Consider the following 25868-nt stretch of genomic DNA (forward strand, 5'->3'; position numbering starts at 1 on the left):
GGCGATGCTCCAGGCACAACGTGTTCAACAATGTCGAAGCCAGCGTAAGTGTTGGTGAGAAGTTTGTCAGTTGGAAACATGCAGAAAGTTCCAGGGGAAAGCAAATCCTTACGGCTTGCTGGCAACCTAAAGGCTGGAATTTACAAAAGGCAAATTCGCGCGATCCAGCTTGTTCGCGATCAGTCAGGAAAGAATACTCAATTCTCCATTCACGACTGGCCTAAATTTGGAATCGCCATGGTCACACGAGGTGATCATACGTACATGGCCGGTTAACTCAATGGTTCGAGCGTGGTGCTAATTGACGCCAAGGTCGTTTGATCCTCGTACGAGTCAACAAAACAACTCCGTCACGAAATGATCTGCTTGCCTCGTCTGTTTGCAGGCAACCTGCCCAGTGTTACTGGCGCGGCATTATTACTGACCCGAGGCAGCGCAGAGTCCCTTTTATCTGCTTGACTCCTCTTGGATAATATCTGCCACTTTTTCATTCTTTTACATTTCGGCGCCACAAACGTGTCGGGTAACATGCTTCCAAAGTTTCCTAGTCTACAGCGATGACAATGCACGTCGTTCTGAACAATGTCTTACCTCCAATTACTGCAATTTCCAGGCAAATCTGCTCCAGGCAACGTTGGATATAGCCCCGCAACATGTCAGACGAGCCCACCATTCAGGACTGGAGTGAATTTGGAAACGGCATGGTCACTCCAGCCAATGATGCACACATGGCCGGTTAGCTCAGATGGTTAGAGCGTGGTGCTAATAACGCCAAAGTCGCGGGTTCGATCCCCGTACTGGCCAACGAAGTAATCACATCGTGATCTAATGTCCACTTCTGCGGCTAGTTGGAGCGGTATTTTGACTCTGCTGGGGCAGCGCAGAGTCCCCTTTAACTGCTTGGCGCCTCTTGGACAGTATCTGCCACTTTTTCTGAGAAACTGTCGTTCTTTTACATTTCTGTGTCACAAATGTGTCCAACGTCTCCTAATCAATAGCGAACTCCTGCAGATGACAATTCACGTCGCTCTGAACTGTGTTTTACGTCTCCTTCATTGCAATGTTTCAGGCTAATCTGCTCCAGGCAGCGTTGCTAAAGCCAGGGCACCATGTCATACCAGCCTACCTTGTAATTGCGGTATTGATGAGTTCAGCAACGCTGTGCAGGAATTACTAACCTCTTGCCAGTAATTTGGCTCAAATGCTGCCACCTTCAACAATCCGATTGCTTAACATGCAGTCGTTTGCTGGCTACGCCAAATACATTTGATGCTTCGAAATGACTTTTTCAAAAAGCTGCACTACCCATTTATAATGTGGTGCTAATTACACTGATGTGGATATGCCGGCGTTGGACTGGGGTGAGCACAGAAAGAAGTCTTACAACACCAGGTTAAAGTCCAACAGGTTTGTTCCGATGTCACTAGCTTTCGGTGCGCTGCTCCTTCCTCAGGTAATTACACTGAAACACGTCTGGAACGATCAAAATACCTTAAGGCGAGAAGTATACTTGTTTGCTAATCTATTGAGAGGCGACGCATGATCTCCCGGTTAATGTTCTTAGCTTGTAAATCCCCGAACCATTTACCCCAATTTAAAATTCAGCTGGCTCATCATCATTTCGTGCTGAAGCAGCGGCCGTCCATTCGGACTAATGTGAGCGCCTGTCCTGCAATTGCAAATAATTTGCATGATGTTGACATGCTGGCGCTGGATACAGAAAGAAGTGTGACAGCAACAAGAAGTGTGACAGCAACAGGTTTATTTGAAATCACAAGCTTTGGCAGCGCCGTCCCTTCATCAGTTGAAGAGATGAAGGACCACTTCACCTGATGAAGGGACAGCGCTGCCAAAGCTTACGATTTCAAATCAACCTGTTGGACTTTAATATGGTGTTGTGAGACTTATTACTGAATAATCCGCACGCACTTTATTTCGGCACGGTTACATTTCGACTGAATTTTGAATTCACAGGGTCAGCTGCTTTTACTCTTTCAATGAAGAAACCCGACCAAAGGCTTTGGCGGACAAGTACTGGAAATATGAGCCGTAGCACATCCCGTGCTAGAATAATAATAATCTTTGCTGTCACAAGTAGGCGTACATTAACACTGCCAATACGTTACTGTGAAATTTCGATCATAAAGATGAATACATGAGAAATTTGATGAGGAGAAAGTTTGCAGATTGCGCGATGCTCCAGGCACAATGTATTCAACAATGCCGAAGCCAGCGTAAGTGTTGGTGAGAAGTTTGTCAGTTGGAAACATGCAGAAAGTTCTAGGGGAAAGCAAATCCTTACGACTTGCTGGCAGCCTAAAGGGTGGAATTTACAAAAGGCAAATTCGCGCGATCCAGCTAGTTCACGATCAGTCAGGAAAGAATACTCAATTCTCCATTCACGACTGGACTAAATTTAGAATCTACATGGGCACACGAGATGATCATACTTACATGGCCTTTAGCTCAATGGTTAGAGCGTGGTGCTAATGACGCCAACGTCGTTTGATCCTCGTACAAGTCAACAAAACAACTCCGTCACGAAATGATCTACTGGCGTCTTATGTTTACAGGTAACCTGCCCAGTGTTACTGACGCGGCATTATTACTGACCTGAGGCAGCGCAGAAACCCTTTTATCTGCTTGACTCCTCTTGGATAATATCTGCCACTTTTTCATTCTTTTACATTTCTGCGCCACAAACGTGTCGGTAACATGTTTCCAAAGTTTCCTAGTCTACAGCGATGACAATTCACGTCGTTCTGAACAATGTCTTACCTCCAATTACTGCAATTGTCAGGCAAATCTGCTCCAGGCAACGTTGGAAATAGCCCCGCAACATGTCAGACGAGCCCACCATTCAGGACTGGAGTGAATTTGGAAACGGCATGGTCACTCCAGCCAATGATGCATACATGGCCGGTTAGCTCAGATGGTTAGAGCGTGGTGCTAATAACGCCAAGGTCGCGGGTTCGATCCCCGTACTGGCCAACGAAGTAATCACATCGTTATCTAATGTCCACTTCTGCGGCTAGTTGGAGCGGTATTTTGACTCTGCGGGGGCAGCGCAGAGTCCCCTTTAACTGCTTGGCGCCTCTTGGACAGTATCTGCCACTTTTTCTGAGAAACTGTCGTTCTTTTACAGTTCTGTGTCACAAATGTGTCCAACGTCTCCTAATCAATAGCGAACTCCTGCAGATGACAATTCACGTCGCTCTGAACTGTGTTTTACGTCTCCTTCATTGCAATGTTTCAGGCTAATCTGCTCCAGGCAGCGTTGCTAAAGCCAGGGCACCATGTCATACCAGCCTACCTTGTAATTGCGGTATTGATGAGTTCAGCAACGCTGTGCAGGACTTACTAACCTCTTGCCAGTAATTTGGCTCAAATGCTGCCACCTTCAACAATCCGATTGCTTAACATGCAGTCGTTTGCTGGCTACGCCAAATACATTTGATGCTTCGAAATGTCTTTTTCAAAAAGCTGCACTACCCATTTATAATGTGGTGCTAATTACACTGATGTGGATATGCCGGCGTTGGACCGGGGTGAGCACAGAAAGAAGTCTTACAACACCAGGTTAAAGTCCAACAGGTTTGTTCCGATGTCACTAGCTTTCGGTGCGCTGCTCCTTCCTCAGGTAATTACACTGAAACACGTCTGGAACGATCAAAATACCTTAAGGCGAGAAGTATACTTGTTTGCTAATCTATTGAGAGGCGACGCATGATCTCCCGGTTAATGTTCTTAGCTTGTAAATCCCCGAACCATTTACCCCAATTTAAAATTCAGCTGGCTCATCATCATTTCGTGCTGAAGCAGCGGCCGTCCATTCGGACTAATGTGAGCGCCTGTCCTGCAATTGCAAATAATTTGCATGATGTTGAGATGCTGGCGCTGGATACAGAAAGAAGTGTGACAGCAACATGAAGTGTGACAGCAACAGGTTTATTTGAAATCACAAGCTTTGGCAGCGCCGTCCCTTCATCAGTTGAAGAGATGAAGGACCACTTTACCTGATGAAGGGACAGCGCTGCCAAAGCTTACGATTTCAAATCAACCTGTTGGACTTTAATATGGTGTTGTGAGACTTATTACTGAATAATCCGCACGCACTTTATTTCGGCACGGTTACATTTCGACTGAATTTTGAATTCACAGGGTCAGCTGCTTTTACTCTTTCAATGAAGAAACCCGACCAAAGGCTTTGGCGGACAAGTACTGGAAATGTGAGCCGCAGCACATCCCGTGCTAGAATAATAATAATCTTTACTGTCACAAGTAGGCGTACATTAACACTGCCAATAAGTTACTGTGAAATTTCGATCATAAAGATGAATACATGAGAAATTTGATGAGGAGAAAGTTTGCAGATTGGGCGATGCTCCAGGCACAATGTGTTCAACAATGTCGAAGCCAGCGTAAGTGTTGGTGAGAAGTTTGTCAGTTGGAAACATGCAGAAAGTTCTAGGGGAAAGCAAATCCTTACGGCTTGCTGGCAACCTAAAGGGTGGAATTTACAAAAGGCAAATTCGCGCGATCCAGCTTGTTCGCGATCAGTCAGGAAAGAATACTCAATTCTCCATTCACGACTGGACTAAATTTGGAATCGCCATGGTCACACGAGGTGATCATACGTACATGGCCGGTTAACTCAATGGTTCGAGCGTGGTGCTAATTGACGCCAAGGTCGTTCGATCCTCGTACGAGTCAACAAAACAACTCCGTCACGAAATGATCTGCTTGCCTCGTCTGTTTGCAGGCAACCTGCCCAGTGTTACTGGCGCGGCATTATTACTGACCTGAAGCAGCGCAGAGTCCCTTTTATCTGCTTGACTCCTCTTGGATAATATCTGCCACTTTTTCATTCTTTTACATTTCGGCGCCACAAACGTGTCGGTAACATGCTTCCAAAGTTTCCTAGTCTACAGCGATGACAATTCACGTCGTTCTGAACAATGTCTTACCTCCAATTACTGCAATTTCCAGGCAAATCTGCTCCAGGCAACGTTGGAAATAGCCCCGCAACATGTCAGACGAGCCCACCATTCAGGACTGGAGTGAATTTGGAAACGGCATGGTCACTCCAGCCAAAGCTGCATACATGGCCGGTTAGCTCAGATGGTTAGAGCGTGGGGCTAATAACGCCAAGGTCGCGGGTTCGATCCCCGTACTGGCCAACGAAGTAATCACATCGTGATGTAATGTCCACTTCTGCGGCTAGTTGGAGCGGTATTTTGACACTGCTGCGGCAGCGCAGAGTGCCCTTTAACTGCTTGGCGCCTCTTGGACAGTATCTGCCACTTTTTCTGAGAAACTGTCGTTCTTTTACAGTTCTGTGTCACAAATGTGTCCAACGTCTCCTAATCAATAGCGAACTCCTGCAGATGAAAATTCACGTCGCTCTGAACTGTGTTTTACGTCTCCTTCATTGCAATGTTTCAGGCTAATCTGCTCCAGGCAGCGTTGCTAAAGCCAGGGCACCATGTCATACCAGCCTACCTTGTAATTGCGGTATTGATGAGTTCAGCAACGCTGTGCAGGAATTACTAACCTCTTGCCAGTAATTTGGCTCAAATGCTGCCACCTTCAACAATCCGATTGCTTAACATGCAGTCGTTTGCTGGCTACGCCAAATACATTTGATGCTTCGAAATGTCTTTTTCAAAAAGCTGCACTACCCATTTATAATGTGGTGCTAATTACACTGATGTGGATATGCCGGCGTTGGACTGGGGTGAGCACAGAAAGAAGTCTTACAACACCAGGTTAAAGTCCAACAGGTTTGTTCCGATGTCACTAGCTTTCGGTGCGCTGCTCCTTCCTCAGGTCATTACACTGAAACACGTCTGGAACGATCAAAATACCTTAAGGCGAGAAGTATACTTGTTTGCTAATCTATTGAGAGGCGACGCATGATCTCCCGGTTAATGTTCTTAGCTTGTAAATCCCCGAACCATTTACCCCAATTTAAAATTCAGCTGGCTCATCATCATTTCGTGCTGAAGCAGCGGCCGTCCATTCGGACTAATGTGAGCGCCTGTCCTGCAATTGCAAATAATTTGCATGATGTTGAGATGCTGGCGCTGGATACAGAAAGAAGTGTGACAGCAACAAGAAGTGTGACAGCAACAGGTTTATTTGAAATCACAAGCTTTGGCAGCGCCGTCCCATCATCAGTTGAAGAGATGAAGGACCACTTTACCTGATGAAGGGACAGCGCTGCCAAAGCTTACGATTTCAAATCAAACTGTTGGACTTTAATATGGTGTTGCGAGACTTATTACTGAATAATCCGCACGCACTTTATTTCGGCACGGTTACATTTCGACTGAATTTTGAATTCACAGGGTCAGCTGCTTTTACTCTTTCAATGAAGAAACCCGACCAAAGGCTTTGGCGGACAAGTACTGGAAATGTGAGCCGTAGCACATCCCGTGCTAGAATAATAATAATCTTTACTGTCACAAGTAGGCGTACATTAACACTGCCAATAAGTTACTGTGAAATTTCGATCATAAAAATGAATACATGAGAAATTTGATGAGGAGAAAGTTTGCAGATTGGGCGATGCTCCAGGCACAATGTGTTCAACAATGTCGAAGCCAGCGTAAGTGTTGGTGAGAAGTTTTTCAGTTGGAAACATGCAGAAAGTTCTAGGGGAAAGCAAATCCTTACGGCTTGCTGGCAACCTAAAGGGTGGAATTTACAAAAGGCAAATTCGCGCGATCCAGCTTGTTCGCGATCAGTCAGGAAAGAATACTCAATTCTCCATTCACGACTGGCCTAAATTTGGAATCGCCATGGTCACACGAGGTGATCATACGTACATGGCCGGTTAACTCAATGGTTCGAGCGTGGTGCTAATTGACGCCAAGGTCGTTTGATCCTCGTACGAGTCAACAAAACAACTCCGTCACGAAATGATCTGCTTGCCTCGTCTGTTTGCAGGCAACCTGCCCAGTGTTACTGGCGCGGCATTATTACTGACCCGAGGCAGCGCAGAGTCCCTTTTAACTGCTTGACTCCTCTTGGATAATATCTGCCACTTTTTCATTCTTTTACATTTCGGCGCCACAAACGTGTCGGGTAACATGCTTCCAAAGTTTCCTAGTCTACAGCGATGACAATGCACGTCGTTCTGAACAATGTCTTACCTCCAATTACTGCAATTTCCAGGCAAATCTGCTCCAGGCAACGTTGGAAATAGCCCCGCAACATGTCAGACGAGCCCACCATTCAGGACTGGAGTGAATTTGGAAACGGCATGGTCACTCCAGCCAATGCTGCATACATGGCCGGTTAGCTCAGATGGTTAGAGCGTGGTGCTAATAACGCCAAGGTCGCGGGTTCGATCCCCGTACTGGCCAACGAAGTAATCACATCGTGATCTAATGTCCACTTCTGCGGCTAGTTGGAGCGGTATTTTGACTCTTCTGGGGCAGCGCAGAGTCCCCTTTAACTGCTTGACGCCTCTTGGACAGTATCTGCCACTTTTTCTGAGAAACTGTCGTTCTTTTACAGTTCTGTGTCACAAATGTGTCCAACGTCTCCTAATCAATAGCGAACTCCTGCAGATGACAATTCACGTCGCTCTGAACTGTGTTTTACGTCTCCTTCATTGCAATGTTTCAGGCTAATCTACTCCAGGCAGCGTTGCGAAAGCCAGGGCACCATGTCATACCAGCCTACCTTGTAATTGCGGTATTGATGAGTTCAGCAACGCTGTGCAGGAATTACTAACCTCTTGCCAGTAATTTGGCTCAAATGCTGCCACCTTCAACAATCCGATTGCTTAACATGCAGTCGTTTGCTGGCTACGCCAAATACATTTGATGCTTCGAAATGTCTTTTTCAAAAAGCTGCACTACCCATTTATAATGTGGTGCTAATTACACTGATGTGGAAATGCCGGCGTTGGACTGGGGTGAGCACAGAAAGAAGTCTTGCAACACCAGGTTAAAGTCCAACAGGTTTGTTCCGATGTCACTAGCTTTCGGTGCGCTGCTCCTTCCTCAGGTAATTACACTGAAACACGTCTGGAACGATCAAAATACCTTAAGGCGAGAAGTATACTTGTTTGCTAATCTATTGAGAGGCGACGCATGATCTCCCGGTTAATGTTCTTAGCTTGTAAATCCCCGAACCATTTACCCCAATTTAAAATTCAGCTGGCTCATCATCATTTCGTGCTGAAGCAGCGGCCGTCCATTCGGACTAATGTGAGCGCCTGTCCTGCAATTGCAAATAATTTGCATGATGTTGACATGCTGGCGCTGGATACAGAAAGAAGTGTGACAGCAACAAGAAGTGTGACAGCAACAGGTTTATTTGAAATCACAAGCTTTGGCAGCGCCGTCCCTTCAACAGTTGAAGAGATGAAGGACCACTTTACCTGATGAAGGGACAGCGCTGCCAAAGCTTACGATTTCAAATCAACCTGTTGGACTTTAATATGGTGTTGTGAGACTTATTACTGAATAATCCGCACGCACTTTATTTCGGCACGGTTACATTTCGACTGAATTTTGAATTCACAGGGTCAGCTGCTTTTACTCTTTCAATGAAGAAACCCGACCAAAGGCTTTGGCGGACAAGTACTGGAAATGTGAGCCGTAGCACATCCCGTGCTAGAATAATAATAATCTTTACTGTCACAAGTAGACGTACATTAACACTGCCAATAAGTTACTGTGAAATTTCGATCATAAAGATGAATACATGAGAAATTTGATGAGGAGAAAGTTTGCAGATTGGGCGATGCTCCAGGCACAATGTGTTCAACAATGTCGAAGCCAGCGTACGTGTTGGTGAGAAGTTTGTCAGTTGGAAACATGCAGAAAGTTCTAGGGGAAAGCAAATCCTTACGGCTTGCTGGCAACCTAAAGGGTGGAATTTACAAAAGGCAAATTCGCGCGATCCAGCTTGTTCGCGATCAGTCAGGAAAGAATACTCAATTCTCCATTCACGACTGGACTAAATTTGGAATCGCCATGGTCACACGAGGTGATCATACGTACATGGCCGGTTAACTCAATGGTTCGAGCGTGGTGCTAATTGACGCCAAGGTCGTTTGATCCTCGTACGAGTCAACAAAACAACTCCGTCACGAAATGATCTGCTTGCCTCGTCTGTTTGCAGGCAACCTGCCCAGTGTTACTGGCGCGGCATTATTACTGACCTGAGGCAGCGCAGAGTCCCTTTTATCTGCTTGACTCCTCTTGGATAATATCTGCCACTTTTTCATTCTTTTACATTTCGGCGCCATAAACGTGTCGGTAACATGCTTCCAAAGTTTCCTAGTCTACAGCGATGACAATTCACGTCGTTCTGAACAATGTCTTACCTCCAATTACTGCAATTTCCAGGCAAATCTGCTCCAGGCAACGTTGGAAATAGCCCCGCAACATGTCAGACGAGCCCACCATTCAGGACTGGAGTGAATTTGGAAACGGCATGGTCACTCCAGCCAAAGCTGCATACATGGCCGGTTAGCTCAGATGGTTAGAGCGTGGGGCTAATAACGCCAAGGTCGCGGGTTCGATCCCCGTACTGGCCAACGAAGTAATCACATCGTGATGTAATGTCCACTTCTGCGGCTAGTTGGAGCGGTATTTTGACACTGCTGCGGCAGCGCAGAGTCCCCTTTAACTGCTTGGCGCCTCTTGGACAGTATCTGCCACTTTTTCTGAGAAACTGTCGTTCTTTTACAGTTCTGTGTCACAAATGTGTCCAACGTCTCCTAATCAATAGCGAACTCCTGCAGATGAAAATTCACGTCGCTCTGAACTGTGTTTTACGTCTCCTTCATTGCAATGTTTCAGGCTAATCTGCTCCAGGCAGCGTTGCTAAAGCCAGGGCACCATGTCATACCAGCCTACCTTGTAATTGCGGTATTGATGAGTTCAGCAACGCTGTGCAGGAATTACTAACCTCTTGCCAGTAATTTGGCTCAAATGCTGCCACCTTCAACAATCCGATTGCTTAACATGCAGTCGTTTGCTGGCTACGCCAAATACATTTGATGCTTCGAAATGTCTTTTTCAAAAAGCTGCACTACCCATTTATAATGTGGTGCTAATTACACTGATGTGGATATGCCGGCGTTGGACTGGGGTGAGCACAGAAAGAAGTCTTACAACACCAGGTTAAAGTCCAACAGGTTTGTTCCGATGTCACTAGCTTTCGGTGCGCTGCTCCTTCCTCAGGTAATTACACTGAAACACGTCTGGAACGATCAAAATACCTGAAGGCGAGAAGTATACTTGTTTGCTAATCTATTGAGAGGCGACGCATGATCTCCCGGTTAATGTTCTTAGCTTGTAAATCCCCGAACCATTTACCCCAATTTAAAATTCAGCTGGCTCATCATCATTTCGTGCTGAAGCAGCGGCCGTCCATTCGGACTAATGTGAGCGCCTGTCCTGCAATTGCAAATAATTTGCATGATGTTGAGATGCTGGCGCTGGATACAGAAAGAAGTGTGACAGCAACAAGAAGTGTGACAGCAACAGGTTTATTTGAAATCACAAGCTTTGGCAGCGCCGTCCCATCATCAGTTGAAGAGATGAAGGACCACTTTACCTGATGAAGGGACAGCGCTGCCAAAGCTTACGATTTCAAATCAAACTGTTGGACTTTAATATGGTGTTGCGAGACTTATTACTGAATAATCCGCACGCACTTTATTTCGGCACGGTTACATTTCGACTGAATTTTGAATTCACAGGGTCAGCTGCTTTTACTCTTTCAATGAAGAAACCCGACCAAAGGCTTTGGCGGACAAGTACTGGAAATGTGAGCCGTAGCACATCCCGTGCTAGAATAATAATAATCTTTACTGTCACAAGTAGGCGTACATTAACACTGCCAATAAGTTACTGTGAAATTTCGATCATAAAAATGAATACATGAGAAATTTGATGAGGAGAAAGTTTGCAGATTGGGCGATGCTCCAGGCACAATGTGTTCAACAATGTCGAAGCCAGCGTAAGTGTTGGTGAGAAGTTTTTCAGTTGGAAACATGCAGAAAGTTCTAGGGGAAAGCAAATCCTTACGGCTTGCTGGCAACCTAAAGGGTGGAATTTACAAAAGGCAAATTCGCGCGATCCAGCTTGTTCGCGATCAGTCAGGAAAGAATACTCAATTCTCCATTCACGACTGGCCTAAATTTGGAATCGCCATGGTCACACGAGGTGATCATACGTACATGGCCGGTTAACTCAATGGTTCGAGCGTGGTGCTAATTGACGCCAAGGTCGTTTGATCCTCGTACGAGTCAACAAAACAACTCCGTCACGAAATGATCTGCTTGCCTCGTCTGTTTGCAGGCAACCTGCCCAGTGTTACTGGCGCGGCATTATTACTGACCCGAGGCAGCGCAGAGTCCCTTTTAACTGCTTGACTCCTCTTGGATAATATCTGCCACTTTTTCATTCTTTTACATTTCGGCGCCACAAACGTGTCGGGTAACATGCTTCCAAAGTTTCCTAGTCTACAGCGATGACAATGCACGTCGTTCTGAACAATGTCTTACCTCCAATTACTGCAATTTCCAGGCAAATCTGCTCCAGGCAACGTTGGAAATAGCCCCGCAACATGTCAGACGAGCCCACCATTCAGGACTGGAGTGAATTTGGAAACGGCATGGTCACTCCAGCCAATGCTGCATACATGGCCGGTTAGCTCAGATGGTTAGAGCGTGGTGCTAATAACGCCAAGGTCGCGGGTTCGATCCCCGTACTGGCCAACGAAGTAATCACATCGTGATCTAATGTCCACTTCTGCGGCTAGTTGGAGCGGTATTTTGACTCTTCTGGGGCAGCGCAGAGTCCCCTTTAACTGCTTGACGCCTCTTGGACAGTATCTGCCACTTTTTCTGAGAAACTGTCGTTCTTTTACAGTTCTGTGTCACAAATGTGTCCAACGTCTCCTAATCAATAGCGAACTCCTGCAGATGACAATTCACGTCGCTCTGAACTGTGTTTTACGTCTCCTTCATTGCAATGTTTCAGGCTAATCTACTCCAGGCAGCGTTGCGAAAGCCAGGGCACCATGTCATACCAGCCTACCTTGTAATTGCGGTATTGATGAGTTCAGCAACGCTGTGCAGGAATTACTAACCTCTTGCCAGTAATTTGGCTCAAATGCTGCCACCTTCAACAATCCGATTGCTTAACATGCAGTCGTTTGCTGGCTACGCCAAATACATTTGATGCTTCGAAATGTCTTTTTCAAAAAGCTGCACTACCCATTTATAATGTGGTGCTAATTACACTGATGTGGAAATGCCGGCGTTGGACTGGGGTGAGCACAGAAAGAAGTCTTGCAACACCAGGTTAAAGTCCAACAGGTTTGTTCCGATGTCACTAGCTTTCGGTGCGCTGCTCCTTCCTCAGGTAATTACACTGAAACACGTCTGGAACGATCAAAATACCTTAAGGCGAGAAGTATACTTGTTTGCTAATCTATTGAGAGGCGACGCATGATCTCCCGGTTAATGTTCTTAGCTTGTAAATCCCCGAACCATTTACCCCAATTTAAAATTCAGCTGGCTCATCATCATTTCGTGCTGAAGCAGCGGCCGTCCATTCGGACTAATGTGAGCGCCTGTCCTGCAATTGCAAATAATTTGCATGATGTTGACATGCTGGCGCTGGATACAGAAAGAAGTGTGACAGCAACAAGAAGTGTGACAGCAACAGGTTTATTTGAAATCACAAGCTTTGGCAGCGCCGTCCCTTCAACAGTTGAAGAGATGAAGGACCACTTTACCTGATGAAGGGACAGCGCTGCCAAAGCTTACGATTTCAAATCAACCTGTTGGACTTTAATATGGTGTTGTGAGACTTATTACTGAATAATCCGCACGCACTTTATTTCGGCACGGTTACATTTCGACTGAATTTTGAATTCACAGGGTCAGCTGCTTTTACTCTTTCAATGAAGAAACCCGACCAAAGGCTTTGGCGGACAAGTACTGGAAATGTGAGCCGTAGCACATCCCGTGCTAGAATAATAATAATCTTTACTGTCACAAGTAGACGTACATTAACACTGCCAATAAGTTACTGTGAAATTTCGATCATAAAGATGAATACATGAGAAATTTGATGAGGAGAAAGTTTGCAGATTGGGCGATGCTCCAGGCACAATGTGTTCAACAATGTCGAAGCCAGCGTACGTGTTGGTGAGAAGTTTGTCAGTTGGAAACATGCAGAAAGTTCTAGGGGAAAGCAAATCCTTACGGCTTGCTGGCAACCTAAAGGGTGGAATTTACAAAAGGCAAATTCGCGCGATCCAGCTTGTTCGCGATCAGTCAGGAAAGAATACTCAATTCTCCATTCACGACTGGACTAAATTTGGAATCGCCATGGTCACACGAGGTGATCATACGTACATGGCCGGTTAACTCAATGGTTCGAGCGTGGTGCTAATTGACGCCAAGGTCGTTTGATCCTCGTACGAGTCAACAAAACAACTCCGTCACGAAATGATCTGCTTGCCTCGTCTGTTTGCAGGCAACCTGCCCAGTGTTACTGGCGCGGCATTATTACTGACCTGAGGCAGCGCAGAGTCCCTTTTATCTGCTTGACTCCTCTTGGATAATATCTGCCACTTTTTCATTCTTTTACATTTCGGCGCCACAAACGTGTCGGTAACATGCTTCCAAAGTTTCCTAGTCTACAGCGATGACAATTCACGTCGTTCTGAACAATGTCTTACCTCCAATTACTGCAATTTCCAGGCAAATCTGCTCCAGGCAACGTTGGAAATAGCCCCGCAACATGTCAGACGAGCCCACCATTCAGGACTGGAGTGAATTTGGAAACGGCATGGTCACTCCAGCCAATGCTGCATACATGGCCGGTTAGCTCAGATGGTTAGAGCGTGGTGCTAATAACGCCAAGGTCGCGGGTTCGATCCCCGTACTGGCCAACGAAGTAATCACATCGTGATCTAATGTCCACTTCTGCGGCTAGTTGGAGCGGTATTTTGACTCTTCTGGGGCAGCGCAGAGTCCCCTTTAACTGCTTGACGCCTCTTGGACAGTATCTGCCACTTTTTCTGAGAAACTGTCGTTCTTTTACAGTTCTGTGTCACAAATGTGTCCAACGTCTCCTAATCAATAGCGAACTCCTGCAGATGACAATTCACGTCGCTCTGAACTGTGTTTTACGTCTCCTTCATTGCAATGTTTCAGGCTAATCTACTCCAGGCAGCGTTGCGAAAGCCAGGGCACCATGTCATACCAGCCTACCTTGTAATTGCGGTATTGATGAGTTCAGCAACGCTGTGCAGGAATTACTAACCTCTTGCCAGTAATTTGGCTCAAATGCTGCCACCTTCAACAATCCGATTGCTTAACATGCAGTCGTTTGCTGGCTACGCCAAATACATTTGATGCTTCGAAATGTCTTTTTCAAAAAGCTGCACTACCCATTTATAATGTGGTGCTAATTACACTGATGTGGAAATGCCGGCGTTGGACTGGGGTGAGCACAGAAAGAAGTCTTGCAACACCAGGTTAAAGTCCAACAGGTTTGTTCCGATGTCACTAGCTTTCGGTGCGCTGCTCCTTCCTCAGGTAATTACACTGAAACACGTCTGGAACGATCAAAATACCTTAAGGCGAGAAGTATACTTGTTTGCTAATCTATTGAGAGGCGACGCATGATCTCCCGGTTAATGTTCTTAGCTTGTAAATCCCCGAACCATTTACCCCAATTTAAAATTCAGCTGGCTCATCATCATTTCGTGCTGAAGCAGCGGCCGTCCATTCGGACTAATGTGAGCGCCTGTCCTGCAATTGCAAATAATTTGCATGATGTTGACATGCTGGCGCTGGATACAGAAAGAAGTGTGACAGCAACAAGAAGTGTGACAGCAACAGGTTTATTTGAAATCACAAGCTTTGGCAGCGCCGTCCCTTCAACAGTTGAAGAGATGAAGGACCACTTTACCTGATGAAGGGACAGCGCTGCCAAAGCTTACGATTTCAAATCAACCTGTTGGACTTTAATATGGTGTTGTGAGACTTATTACTGAATAATCCGCACGCACTTTATTTCGGCACGGTTACATTTCGACTGAATTTTGAATTCACAGGGTCAGCTGCTTTTACTCTTTCAATGAAGAAACCCGACCAAAGGCTTTGGCGGACAAGTACTGGAAATGTGAGCCGTAGCACATCCCGTGCTAGAATAATAATAATCTTTACTGTCACAAGTAGACGTACATTAACACTGCCAATAAGTTACTGTGAAATTTCGATCATAAAGATGAATACATGAGAAATTTGATGAGGAGAAAGTTTGCAGATTGGGCGATGCTCCAGGCACAATGTGTTCAACAATGTCGAAGCCAGCGTACGTGTTGGTGAGAAGTTTGTCAGTTGGAAACATGCAGAAAGTTCTAGGGGAAAGCAAATCCTTACGGCTTGCTGGCAACCTAAAGGGTGGAATTTACAAAAGGCAAATTCGCGCGATCCAGCTTGTTCGCGATCAGTCAGGAAAGAATACTCAATTCTCCATTCACGACTGGACTAAATTTGGAATCGCCATGGTCACACGAGGTGATCATACGTACATGGCCGGTTAACTCAATGGTTCGAGCGTGGTGCTAATTGACGCCAAGGTCGTTTGATCCTCGTACGAGTCAACAAAACAACTCCGTCACGAAATGATCTGCTTGCCTCGTCTGTTTGCAGGCAACCTGCCCAGTGTTATTGGCGCGGCATTATTACTGACCTGAGGCAGCGCAGAGTCCCTTTTATCTGCTTGACTCCTCTTGGATAATATCTGCCACTTTTTCATTCTTTTACATTTCGGCGCCACAAACGTGTCGGTAACATGCTTCCAAAGTTTCCTAGTCTACAGCGATGACAATTCACGTCGTTCTGAACAATGTCTTACCTCCAATTACTGCAATTTCCAGGCAAATCTGCTCCAGGCAACGTGGAAATAGCCCCGCAACATGTCAGACGAGCCCACCATTCAGGACTGGAGTGAATTTGGAAACGGCATGGTCACTCCAGCCAATGACGCATACATGGCCGGTTAGCTCAGATGGTTAGAGCGTGGTGCTAATAACGCCAAGGTCGCGGGTTCGATCCCCGTATTGGCCAACGAAGTAATCACATCGTGATCTAATGTCCACTTCTGCGGCTAGTTGGAGCGGTATTTTGACTCTGCTGGGGCAGCGCAGAGTCCCCTTTAACTGCTTGGCGCCTCTTGGACAGTATCTGCCACTTTTTATGAGAAACTGTCGTTCTTTTACAGTTCTGTGTCACAAATGTGTCCAACGTCTCCTAATCAATAGCGAACTCCTGCAGATGACAATTCACGTCGCTCTGAACTGTGTTTTACGTCTCCTTCATTGCAATGTTTCAGGCTAATCTGCTCCAGGCAGCGTTGCTAAAGCCAGGGCACCATGTCATACCAGCCTACCTTGTAATTGCGGTATTGATGAGTTCAGCAACGCTGTGCAGGAATTACTAACCTCTTGCCAGTAATTTGGCTCAAATGCTGCCACCTTCAACAATCCGATTGCTTAACATGCAGTCGTTTGCTGGCTACGCCAAATACATTTGATGCTTCGAAATGTCTTTTTCAAAAAGCTGCACTCCCCATTTATAATGTGGTGCTAATTACACTGATGTGGATATGCCGGCGTTGGACTGGGGTGAGCATAGAAAGAAGTCTTACAACACCAGGTTAAAGTCCAACAGGTTTGTTCCGATGTCACTAGCTTTCGGTGCGCTGCTCCTTCCTCAGGTAATTACACTGAAACACGTCTGGAACGATCAAAATACCTTAAGGCGAGAAGTATACTTGTTTGCTAATCTATTGAGAGGCGACGCATGATCTCCCGGTTAATGTTCTTAGCTTGTAAATCCCCGAACCATTTACCCCAATTTAAAATTCAGCTGGCTCATCATCATTTCGTGCTGAAGCAGCGGCCGTACATTCGGACTAATGTGAGCGCCTGTCCTGCAATTGCAAATAATTTGCATGATGTTGACATGCTGGCGCTGGATACAGAAAGAAGTGTGACAGCAACAAGAAGTGTGACAGCAACAGGTTTATTTGAAATCACAAGCTTTGGCAGCGCCGTCCCTTCAACAGTTGAAGAGATGAAGGACCACTTTACCTGATGAAGGGACAGCGCTGCCAAAGCTTACGATTTCAAATCAACCTGTTGGACTTTAATATGGTGTTGTGAGACTTATTACTGAATAATCCGCACGCACTTTATTTCGGCACGGTTACATTTCGACTGAATTTTGAATTCACAGGGTCAGCTGCTTTTACTCTTTCAATGAAGAAACCCGACCAAAGGCTTTGGCGGACAAGTACTGGAAATGTGAGCCGAAGCACATCCCGTGCTAGAATAATAATAATCTTTACTGTCACAAGTGGGCGTACATTAACACTGCCAATAAGTTACTGTGAAATTTCGATCATAAAAATGAATACATGAGAAATTTGATGAGGAGAAATTTGCAGATTGGGCGATGCTCCAGGCACAATGTGTTCAACAATGTCGAAGCCAGCGTAAGTATTGGTGAGAAGTTTGTCAGTTGGAAACATGCAGAAAGTTCTAGGGGAAAGCAAATCCTTACGGCTTGCTGGCAACCTAAAGGGTGGAATTTACAAAAGGCAAATTCGCGCGATCCAGCTTGTTCGCGATCAGTCAGGCAAGAATACTCAATTCTCCATTCACGACTGGACTAAATTTGGAATCGCCATGGTCACACGAGGTGATCATACGTACATGGCCGGTTAACTCAATGGTTCGAGCGTGGTGGTAATTGACGCCAAGGTCGTTTGATCCTCGTACGAGTCAACAAAACAACTCCGTCACGAAATGATCTGCTTGCCTCGTCTGTTTGCAGGCAACCTGCCCAGTGTTACTGGCGCGGCATTATTACTGACCTGAGGCAGCGCAGAGTCCCTTTTATCTGCTTGACTCCTCTTGGATAATATCTGCCACTTTTTCATTCTTTTACATTTCTGCGCCACAAACGTGTCGGTAACATGCTTCCAATGTTTCCTAGTCTACAGCGATGACAATTCACGTCGTTCTGAACAATGTCTTACCTCCAATTACTGCAATTTCCAGGCAAATCTGCTCCAGGCAACGTTGGAAATAGCCCCGCAACATGTCAGACGAGCCCACCATTCCGGACTGCTAATAACACCAATGTCGCGGGTTCGATCCCCGTACTGGCCAACGAAGTAATCACATCGTGATCTAATGTCCACTTCTGCGGCTAGTTGGAGCGGTGTTTTGACTCTGCTGGGGCAGCGCAGAGTTCCCTTTAACTGCTTGGCGCCTCTTTTGGACAGTATCTGCCACTTTTTCTGAGAAACTGTCGTTCTTTTACAGTTCTATGTCACAAATGTGTCCAACGTCTCCTAATCAATAGCGAACTCCTGCAGATGACAATTCACGTCGCTCTGAACTGTGTTTTACGTCTCCTTCATTGCAATGTTTCAGGCTAATCTGCTCCAGGCAGCGTTGCTAAAGCCAGGGCACCATGTCATACCAGCCTACCTTGTAATTGCGGTATTGATGAGTTCAGCAACGCTGTGCAGGAATTACTAACCTCTTGCCAGTAATTTGGCTCAAATGCTGCCACCTTCAACAATCCGATTGCTTAACATGCAGTCGTTTGCTGGCTACGCCAAATAGATTTGATGCTTCGAAATGTCTTTTTCAAAAAGCTGCACTACCCATTTATAATGTGGTGCTAATTACACTGATGTGGATATGCCGGCGTTGGACTGGGGTGAGCACAGAAAGAAGTCTTACAACAACAGGTTAAAGTCCAACAGGTTTGTTCCGATGTCACTAGCTTTCGGTGCGCTGCTCCTTCCTCAGGTAATTACACTGAAACACGTCTGGAACAATCAAAATACCTTAAGGCGAGAAGTATACTTGTTTGCTAATCTATTGAGAGGCGACGCATGATCTCCCGGTTAATGTTCTTAGCTTGTAAATCCCCGAACCATTTACCCCAATTTAAAATTCAGCTGGCTCATCATCATTTCGTGCTGAAGCAGCGGCCGTCCATTCGGACTAATGTGAGCGCCTGTCCTGCAATTGCAAATAATTTGCATGATGTTGAGATGCTGGCGCTGGATACAGAAAGAAGTGTGACAGCAACAAGAAGTGTGACAGCAACAGGTTTATTTGAAATCACAAGCTTTGGCAGCGCCGTCCCTTCATCAGTTGAAGAGATGAAGGACCACTTTACCTGATGAAGGGACAGCGCTGCCAAAGCTTACGATTTCAAATCAACCTGTTGGGACTTTAACATGGTGTTGTGAGACTTATTACTGAATATCAGCACGCACTTTATTTCGGCACGGTTACATTTCGACTGAATTTTGAATTCACAGGGTCAGCTGCTTTTACTCTTTCAATGAAGAAACCCGACCAAAGGCTTTGGCGGACAAGTACTGGAAATGTGAGCCGTAGCACATCCCGTGCTAGAATAATAATAATCTTTACTGTCACAACTAGGCGTACATTAACACTGCCAATAAGTTACTGTGAAATTTCGATCATAAAGATGAATACATGAGAAATTTGATGAGGAGAAAGTTTGCAGATTGGGCGATGCTCCAGGCACAATGTGTTCAACAATGTCGAAGCCAGCGTAAGTGTTGGTGAGACGTTTGTCAGTTGGAAACATGCAGAAAGTTCTAGGGGAAAGCAAATCCTTACGGCTTGCTGGCAACCTAAAGGGTGGAATTTACAAAAGGCAAATTCGCGCGATCCAGCTTGTTCGCGATCAGTCAGGAAAGAATACTCAATTCTCCATTCACGACTGGACTAAATTTGGAATCGCCATGGTCACACGAGGTGATCATACGTACATGGCCGGTTAACTCAATGGTTCGAGCGTGGTGCTAATTGACGCCAAGGTCGTTTGATCCTCGTACGAGTCAACAAAACAACTCCGTCACGAAATGATCTGCTTGCCTCGTCTGTTTGCAGGCAACCTGCCCAGTGTTACTGGCGCGGCATTATTACTGACCTGAGGCAGCGCAGAGTCCCTTTTATCTGCTTGACTCCTCTTGGATAATATCTGCCACTTTTTCATTCTTTCACATTTCGGCGCCACAAACATGTCAGTAACATGCTTCCAAAGTTTCCTAGTCTACAGCGATGACAATGCACGTCGTTCTGAACAATGTCTTACCTCCAATTACTGCAATTTCCAGGCAAATCTGCTCCAGGCAACGTTGGAATTAGCCCCGTAACATGTCAGACGAGCCCACCATTCAGGACTGGAGTGAATTTGGAAACGGCATGGTCACTCCAGCCAATGCTGCATACATGGCCGGTTAGCTCAGATGGTTAGAGCGTGGTGCTAATAACGCCAAGGTCGCGGGTTCGATCCCCGTACTGGCCAACGAAGTAATCACATCGTGATCTAATGTCCACTCCTGTGGCTAGTTGGAGCGGTATTTTGACTCTGCTGGGGCAGCGCAGAGTCCCCTTTAACTGCTTGGCGCCTCTTTTGGACAGTATCTGCCACTTTTTCTGAGAAACTGTCGTTCTTTTACAGTTCTGTGTCACAAATGTGTCCAACGTCTCCTAATCAATAGCGAACTCCTGCAGATGACAATTCACGTCGCTCTGAACTGTGTTTTACGTCTCCTTCATTGCAATGTTTCAGGCTAATCTGCTCCAGGCAGCGTTGCTAAAGCCAGGGCACCATGTCATACCAGCCTACCTTGTAATTGCGGTATTGATGAGTTCAGCAACGCTGTGCAGGAATTACTAACCTCTTGCCAGTAATTTGGCTCAAATGCTGCCACCTTCAACAATCCGATTGCTTAACATGCAGTCGTTTGCTGGCTACGCCAAATACATTTGATGCTTCGAAATGTCTTTTTCAAAAAGCTGCACTCCCCATTTATAATGTGGTGCTAATTACACTGATGTGGATATGCCGGCGTTGGACTGGGGTGAGCACAGAAAGAAGTCTTACAACACCAGGTTAAAGTCCAACAGGTTTGTTCCGATGTCACTAGCTTTCGGTGCGCTGCTCCTTCCTCAGGTAATTACACTGAAACACGTCTGGAACGATCAAAATACCTTAAGGCGAGAAGTATACTTGTTTGCTAATCTATTGAGAGGCGACGCATGATCTCCCCGTTAATGTCCTTAGCTTGTAAATCCCCGAACCATTTACCCCAATTTAAAATTCAGCTGGCTCATCATCATTTCGTGCTGAAGCAGCGGCCGTCCATTCGGACTAATGTGAGCGCCTGTCCTGCAATTGCAAATAATTTGCATGATGTTGAGATGCTGGCGCTGGATACAGAAAGAAGTGTGACAGCAACATGAAGTGTGACAGCAACATGTTTATTTGAAATCACAAGCTTTGGCAGCGCCGTCCCTTCATCAGTTGAAGAGATGAAGGACCACTTTACCTGATGAAGGGACAGCGCTGCCAAAGCTTACGATTTCAAATCAACCTGTTGGACTTTAATATGGTGTTGTGAGACTTATTACTGAATAATCCGCACGCACTTTATTTCGGCACGGTTACATTTCGACTGAATTTTGAATTCACAGGGTCAGCTGCTTTTACTCTTTCAATGAAGAAACCCGACCAAAGGCTTTGGCGGACAAGTACTGGAAATGTGAGCCGTATCACATCCCGTGCTAGAATAATAATAATCTTTACTGTCACAAGTAGGCGTACATTAACACTGCCAATAAGTTACTGTGAAATTTCGATCATAAAGATGAATACATGAGAAATTTGATGAGGAGAAAGTTTGCAGATTGGGCGATGCTCCAGGCACAATGTGTTCAACAATGTCGAAGCCATTGGTGAGAAGTTTGTCAGTTGGAAACATGCAGAAAGTTCTAGGGGAAAGCAAATCCTTACGGCTTGCTGGCAACCTAAAGGGTGGAATTTACAAAAGGCAAATTCGCGCGATCCAGCTTGTTCGCGATCAGTCAGGAAAGAATACTCAATTCTCCATTCACGACTGGACTAAATTTGGAATCGCCATGGTCACACGAGGTGATCATACGTACATGGCCGGTTAACTCAATGGTTCGAGCGTGGTGCTAATTGACGCCAAGGTCGTTTGATCCTCGTACGAGTCAACAAAACAACTCCGTCACGAAATGATCTGCTTGCCTCGTCTGTTTGCAGGCAACCTGCCCAGTGTTACTGGCGCGGCATTATTACTGACCTGAGGCAGCGCAGAGTCCCTTTTATCTGCTTGACTCCTCTTGGATAATATCTGCCACTTTTTCATTCTTTCACATTTCGGCGCCACAAACGTGTCAGTAACATGCTTCCAAAGTTTCCTAGTCTACAGCGATGACAATGCACGTCGTTCTGAACAATGTCTTACCTCCAATTACTGCAATTTCCAGGCAAATCTGCTCCAGGCAACGTTGGAAATAGCCCCGTAACATGGCAGACGAGCCCACCATTCAGGACTGGAGTGAATTTGGAAACGGCATGGTCACTCCAGCCAATGATGCACACATGGCCGGTTAGCTCAGATGGTTAGAGCGTGGTGCTAATAACGCCAAGGTCGCGGGTTCGATCCCCGTACTGGCCAACGAAGTAATCACATCGTGATCTAATGTCCACTACTGCGGCTAGTTGGAGCGGTATTTTGACTCTGCTGGTGCAGCGCAGAGTCCCCTTTAACTGCTTGGCGCCTCTTTTGGACAGTATCTGCCACTTTTTCTGAGAAACTGTCGTTCTTTTACAGTTCTGTGTCACAAATGTGTCCAACGTCTCCTAATCAATAGCGAACTCCTGCAGATGACAATTCACGTCGCTCTGAACTGTGTTTTACGTCTCCTTCATTGCAATGTTTCAGGCTAATCTGCTCCAGGCAGCGTTGCTAAAGCCAGGGCACCATGTCATACCAGCCTACCTTGTAATTGCGGTATTGATGAGTTCAGCAACGCTGTGCAGGAATTACTAACCTCTTGCCAGTAATTTGGCTCAAATGCTGCCACCTTCAACAATCCGATTGCTTAACATGCAGTCGTTTGCTGGCTACGCCAAATACATTTGATGCTTCGAAATGTCTTTTTCAAAAAGCTGCACTACCCATTTATAATGTGGTGCTAATTACACTGATGTGGATATGCCGGCGTTGGACTGGGGTGAGCACAGAAAGAAGTCTTACAACACCAGGTTAAAGTCCAACAGGTTTGTTCCGATGTCACTAGCTTTCGGTGCGCTGCTCCTTCCTCAGGTAATTACACTGAAACACGTCTGGAACGATCAAAATACCTTAAGGCGAGAAGTATACTTGTTTGCTAATCTATTGAGAGGCGACGCATGATCTCCCGGTTAATGTTCTTAGCTTGTAAATCCCCGAACCATTTACCCCAATTTAAAATTCAGCTGGCTCATCATCATTTCGTGCTGAAGCAGCGGCCGTCCATTCGGACTAATGTGAGCGCCTGTCCTGCAATTGCAAATAATTTGCATGATGTTGAGATGCTGGCGCTGGATACAGAAAGAAGTGTGACAGCAACAAGAAGTGTGACAGCAACAGGTTTATTTGAAATCACAAGCTTTGGCAGCGCCGTCCCTTCATCAGTTGAAGAGATGAAGGACCACTTTACCTGATGAAGGGACAGCGCTGCCAAAGCTTACGATTTCAAATCAACCTGTTGGGACTTTAATATGGTGTTGTGAGACTTATTACTGAATATCAACACGCACTTTATTTCGGCACGGTTACATTTCGAATGAATTTTGAATTCACAGGGTCAGCTGCTTTTACTCTTTCAATGAAGAAACCCGACCAAAGGCTTTGGCGGACAAGTACTGGAAATGTGAGCCGTAGCACATCCCGTGCTAGAATAATAATAATCTTTACTGTCACAAGTAGACGTACATTAACACTGCCAATAAGTTACTGTGAAATTTCGATCATAAAGATGAATACATGAGAAATTTGATGAGGAGAAAGTTTGCAGATTGGGCGATGCTCCAGGCACAATGTGTTCAACAATGTCGAAGCCAGCGTAAGTGTTGGTGAGAAGTCTGTCAATTGGAAACATGCAGAAAGTTCTAGGGGAAAGCAAATCCTTACGGCTTGCTGGCAACCTAAAGGGTGGAATTTACAAAAGGCAAATTCTCGCGATCCAGCTTGTTCGCGATCAGTCAGGAAAGAATACTCAATTCTCCATTCACGACTGGACTAAATTTGGAATCGCCATGGTCACACGAGGTGATCATACGTACATGGCCGGTTAACTCAATGGTTCGAGCGTGGTGCTAATTGACGCCAAGGTCGTTTGATCCTCGTACGAGTCAACAAAACAACTCCGTCACGAAATGATCTGCTTGCCTCGTCTGTTTGCAGGCAACCTGCCCAGTGTTACTGGCGCGGCATTATTACTGACCTGAGGCAGCGCAGAGTCCCTTTTATCTGCTTGACTCCTCTTGGATAATATCTGCCACTTTTTCATTGTTTTACATTTCGGCGCCACAAACGTGTCGGTAACATGCTTCCAAAGTTTCCTAGTCTACAGCGATGACAATTCACGTCGTTCTGAACAATGTCTTACCTCCAATTACTGCAATTTCCAGGCAAATCTGCTCCAGGCAACGTTGGAAATAGCCCCGCAACATGTCAGACGAGCCCACCATTCAGGACTGGAGTGAATTTGGAAACGGCATGGTCACTCCAGCCAATGATGCATACATGGCCGGTTAGCTCAGATGGTTAGAGCGTGGTGCTAATAACGCCAAGGTCGCGGGTTCGATCCCCGTACTGGCCAACGAAGTAATCACATCGTGATCTAATGTCCATTTCTGCAGCTAGTTGGACCGGTATTTTGACTCTGCTGGGGCAGCGCAGAGTCCCCTTTAACTGCTTGACGCCTCTTGGACAGTATCTGCCACTTTTTATGAGAAACTGTCGTTCTTTTACAGTTCTGTGTCACAAATGTGTCCAACGTCTCCTAATCAATAGCGAACTCCTGCAGATGACAATTCACGTCGCTCTGAACTGTGTTTTACGTCTCCTTCATTGCAATGTTTCAGGCTAATCTGCTCCAGGCAGCGTTGCGAAAGCCAGGGCACCATGTCATACCAGCCTACCTTGTAATTGCGGTATTGATGAGTTCAGCAACGCTGTGCAGGAATTACTAACCTCTTGCCAGTAATTTGGCTCAAATGCTGCCACCTTCAACAATCCGATTGCTTAACATGCAGTCGTTTGCTGGCTACGCCAAATACATTTGATGCTTCGAAATGTCTTTTTCAAAAAGCTGCACTACCCATTTATAATGTGGTGCTAATTACACTGATGTGGATATGCCGGCGTTGGACTGGGGTGAGCACAGAAAGAAGTCTTACAACACCAGGTTAAAGTCCAATAGGTTTGTTCCGATGTCACTAGCTTTCGGTGCGCTGCTCCTTCCTCAGGTAATTACACTGAAACACGTCTGGAACGATCAAAATACCTTAAGGCGAGAAGTATACTTGTTTGCTAATCTATTGAGAGGCGACGCATGATCTCCCGGTTAATGTTCTTAGCTTGTAAATCCCCGAACCATTTACCCCAATTTAAAATTCAGCTGGCTCATCATCATTTCGTGCTGAAGCAGCGGCCGTCCATTCGGACTAATGTGAGCGCCTGTCCTGCAATTGCAAATAATTTGCATGATGTTGAGATGCTGGCGCTGGATACAGAAAGAAGTGTGACAGCAACAAGAAGTGTGACAGCAACAGGTTTATTTGAAATCACAAGCTTTGGCAGCGCCGTCCCTTCAACAGTTGAAGAGATGAAGGACCACTTTACCTGATGAAGGGACAGCGCTGCGAAAGCTTCCGATTTCAAATCAAC

At 45.8% G+C, this 25868-nt stretch overlaps 11 non-coding genes across 11 annotated transcripts; all 11 read left to right on the forward strand.

The window, feature by feature from the left end:
- The first annotated feature begins 730 nt into the window (after positions 1-730).
- Positions 731-804, forward strand: trnai-aau (transfer RNA isoleucine (anticodon AAU)). Its single transcript has one exon. It is a non-coding gene; the product is annotated as a tRNA-Ile (tRNA).
- A 2113-nt stretch (positions 805-2917) lies between these two features.
- trnai-aau (transfer RNA isoleucine (anticodon AAU)) lies at positions 2918-2991 on the forward strand. Its single transcript has one exon. It is a non-coding gene; the product is annotated as a tRNA-Ile (tRNA).
- A 2115-nt stretch (positions 2992-5106) lies between these two features.
- On the forward strand, positions 5107-5180 carry trnai-aau (transfer RNA isoleucine (anticodon AAU)). The gene has a single exon. It is a non-coding gene; the product is annotated as a tRNA-Ile (tRNA).
- A 2116-nt stretch (positions 5181-7296) lies between these two features.
- trnai-aau (transfer RNA isoleucine (anticodon AAU)) lies at positions 7297-7370 on the forward strand. Its single transcript has one exon. It is a non-coding gene; the product is annotated as a tRNA-Ile (tRNA).
- Positions 7371-9485: 2115 nt separating this feature from the next.
- trnai-aau (transfer RNA isoleucine (anticodon AAU)) lies at positions 9486-9559 on the forward strand. The gene has a single exon. It is a non-coding gene; the product is annotated as a tRNA-Ile (tRNA).
- A 2116-nt stretch (positions 9560-11675) lies between these two features.
- Positions 11676-11749, forward strand: trnai-aau (transfer RNA isoleucine (anticodon AAU)). Its single transcript has one exon. It is a non-coding gene; the product is annotated as a tRNA-Ile (tRNA).
- Positions 11750-13864: 2115 nt separating this feature from the next.
- trnai-aau (transfer RNA isoleucine (anticodon AAU)) lies at positions 13865-13938 on the forward strand. The gene has a single exon. It is a non-coding gene; the product is annotated as a tRNA-Ile (tRNA).
- A 2114-nt stretch (positions 13939-16052) lies between these two features.
- On the forward strand, positions 16053-16126 carry trnai-aau (transfer RNA isoleucine (anticodon AAU)). Its single transcript has one exon. It is a non-coding gene; the product is annotated as a tRNA-Ile (tRNA).
- Positions 16127-20351: 4225 nt separating this feature from the next.
- Positions 20352-20425, forward strand: trnai-aau (transfer RNA isoleucine (anticodon AAU)). The gene has a single exon. It is a non-coding gene; the product is annotated as a tRNA-Ile (tRNA).
- A 2108-nt stretch (positions 20426-22533) lies between these two features.
- Positions 22534-22607, forward strand: trnai-aau (transfer RNA isoleucine (anticodon AAU)). The gene has a single exon. It is a non-coding gene; the product is annotated as a tRNA-Ile (tRNA).
- Positions 22608-24724: 2117 nt separating this feature from the next.
- On the forward strand, positions 24725-24798 carry trnai-aau (transfer RNA isoleucine (anticodon AAU)). The gene has a single exon. It is a non-coding gene; the product is annotated as a tRNA-Ile (tRNA).
- Positions 24799-25868: the final 1070 nt, after the last annotated feature.

Source organism: Scyliorhinus torazame, chromosome 4 (assembly GCF_047496885.1).
Source record: "Scyliorhinus torazame isolate Kashiwa2021f chromosome 4, sScyTor2.1, whole genome shotgun sequence".
Taxonomy (NCBI): domain Eukaryota; kingdom Metazoa; phylum Chordata; class Chondrichthyes; order Carcharhiniformes; family Scyliorhinidae; genus Scyliorhinus; species Scyliorhinus torazame.